This window comes from Lathyrus oleraceus, chromosome 3 (genome assembly GCF_024323335.1).
Source record: "Lathyrus oleraceus cultivar Zhongwan6 chromosome 3, CAAS_Psat_ZW6_1.0, whole genome shotgun sequence".
In the NCBI taxonomy this organism is placed as follows: Eukaryota; Viridiplantae; Streptophyta; class Magnoliopsida; order Fabales; family Fabaceae; genus Lathyrus; species Lathyrus oleraceus.
Genome location: NC_066581.1, coordinates 161,363,549 through 161,366,865, shown reverse-complemented (window position 1 = coordinate 161,366,865; position 3,317 = coordinate 161,363,549).

The following is a 3,317-nucleotide window of genomic DNA, read 5'->3' as shown; positions in this document are numbered from 1 at the left end:
TTACGTGAATTATATTCGACCCTGTCTTTATTAATTAATCTTTATTCAACACTTCACTTTTCATTGCACACTCCAAAAAACACCTATTTCAATTGCCTTTGATAAACACCATAACAATAGATACCGATAGATTGACACTTGGTCTTTGTGGATTCGACAATTTTTTATATTACTCTGACGCGTTCGTATACTTGCGAAACACCGCATCAAACATATCAAGGATAGACTCAAAAGGAAAGAAAATCTGTCATCGGTTAGGATGAACATATCAAGGATAGACTTTCCTAGGGATTATAGGAGGAAATTCATGATCATCAAACTATTGACAAGCTAGATATCAAATAACAAGAGTCGCCACCGTGCTTTTATTGTTTGCAAAGTAAAGGGAAAAAGTACGAACAAAACCCAAAAAGTAAGAAGTTTTCAAAGAAAAACTAATAAAAGTCAGAGATCACAGGTAAGGGGGTTGGTTACACAAAGAAAAGGTGTTAGCACCCAAAGTATCCTAGGTACTCCTAGGGAGCCCTTTTTGTGTGCATATGTATTTTATACAAAGTGATGTTTACAAACAAATAGAATGGGGGGATGAGAAAAGAATTCATTAATTATATTTTTTTGTTTGACACGACCTTCGGTCTTGTGCCTACGTACCAACATAAAAATGAGGGATCAAAACCTCGTAGTTCGTGATACAAATTTCAAAGTGGATGCATTGATTTTAACAAAATTTAAGTTTGAAAGGCACAAAGGCCTAAAATGGTTTGAATGGGTTAGTTCTTTTTGGCTTTTTGAAAGTTAAAGTCAAGTATAGTTAAGTTTATTTACAAGTTTGATTTAGAAAAGAAGTTTGAAAATGCAATGGCATAAGGCCAAAGTTTCTATCTTTTTTTGCATAGTGGTCAAAGTTTAGAACAAAATAAATTCAATCAAAGAAGATTTTGAAAAATGGAGGGAGAGATTTTGAAATTAAAGAAATGGGGAAAAGATGAAGAGACTATCCTATGCACAAAATTAAAAGTTTAGAGTTGAAAAGATTTGACCAAGTGGGTAGCAATCCAATAGACAAGAATGTCAATAGAAACCCAGAATTCCATTGGACTTTTAGACTTAAGCAATACACAAAGGCACAATTATATTATCTTGAAAAGCAAGGCATCAAATACAGATGGCCACATCCAAGCTTATCCATTCCATGATCTTCTTCCAAAATAACCCATGTAACAGATGAATTCCACAAGTCACAGGTTAAAAATAGCAGCTTCACAATGATCATGTTGCAGATGAACCCAAAGAGGTCTTCAAAGATGTATCAGATAAATTTCAAATTTGCAAGCACTTGGTTCTTTAACAAGTTGGCATTGGCCAAGTCCATTAGCATATGAAAGTTGCATAGATTCTAAGTCCATTTGTCCAAGATCAAGCCAACAGTTCACTCAAACGTTTTTTAGGGTTTTGTTATTATTATGTATATTAATGGCCAAAGACCATACAAACAAGCAACGTATACACAAATAAAATATATCACACAATATGGTCGAAATGGACAAAGTGAAAATTGCATTAATATAAACAATTAGACTGATATGAACAATGGAAAATTAAATAGAGTGATAAAAGTAAATTGCATTAAAGTAAAATCTTGAAATTAAAAGTTAGTAGTTAGTAGGTTAGAGGTTAGTTATGTTTTGCTTTTGCTTTTTTTATTTCAAGACATTCTTTGGAGAACACTCAACCCACATATCACAAGCATGGATCCTTGAACCAAAACATCTTCCAAAGGAAGGAGAGAAGGCCAAGTTTCCACACAATACCATGAAAGAGGGGAGACCTACAATCTCACTAACTAGAATGCTTATTCCTTTTATGTCACTAATTTAGCGCTATGTTAAGCAATCATAATTGGACTTATGTAGAAGTCACAACTATTTGAGGTCGGGCAATAGAATTTTGGTGTTAATGCATGTTAGAGACATAGTATAATGGACTATGCTCATGAAACATACCACACATAAAAAAGAATATGCAAAAGGTGTGGCCTAATCTCATCCATACTCATGTCAATTTTTTAATTAACTAGCATTAGGTCTTTGAGATGTTATAGCCCAAATGGAATGAATGAATGAAGAAGAGGAATAAGATGAAGTGGGAGGGGGATGAATGAAATCACAAATTGGTCAAAGGAGGACTTTCACCAAATTAATATCATTCATTCATTTTGGGAGATGGAATGTACATTCCATCAATCCTCTAAATCAAACTTGACCAAGGCCCAACAACAAGAGTCAAACATAAACAAAGTCATCATAATTGGTCAACAAATTTATTTGATATTTATTCAATTAAAAATAATAAAATAGTGCATTTTAATTAAATATGGTTTGTCCAATTCCTAAAATCTCATCAAAACACCAAAGAAATGGCCATGAGATTTATCTAGGTCAAATAAGGTCAAAGGACCTTGGAGAAAAAATTTCATAATTTTTGGACATTTAAAAATATTTTTCAACCATTAAAAACAAATGTAAAATCAATTAATTCATGAAAAATATTAATAATGATCCAAAAAATAATCTTAATTCAGAATATGAAAGATAAAAATATTTGAAATTTTTTGGTGAAAGTCCCATATTTTTTGGATCAATATTGAATTTAATATGAATTATTGAAAATAATCCAAATAAAATGAAAATTCAGAAAATCAAAAATACGTGGACCATTTGATCTCCCTCATTAATTGAGGTGGTAGATTAAATGGTCCCTATCGCGCGTTCCATGTTGTCATTAGTCAACTGCACTGCACATGTGGTAATTTAAACCAACGCCTAAGATTAAAACAAAATTTATGGATCATGTGGTTCAGAGACTTGCCAACGCATCGCCGAAGCCAGAGCTCCGGTCATCTTCTCCGGTGGACCTCACCGGACTGGTCCACCATCAACCATCACCAAAATTAAAAACAAGGACATGATCTTAAAGAAAAATGGCATTGAGCTCGAATCTGGCCTCAATTCACTCTAACTCCAAGTATATTAAGAGATACAGGGAGTTGAAATTTGAGGTACATGAACTGAGTTGCTTCGATTTGGCCTCAAAGCAACTCAAACTTCTTGCCTACATTGGTAGGACTTTAGACAACCAAAGAATCAATAGAATTGACCAAGAATTTTAGAGAATCGAAGAGTTCAAAATTTCTAGAAAATACCTTCAATGGAGGTCTGGATTCAACTGATCTTGATCTTGCTTGTGCTTGGTCTCACTCCACTTGCTTGCAGAAGAAGGATTAGATGCTTGAAAGGCTATGGATTCCTGGAGATTTG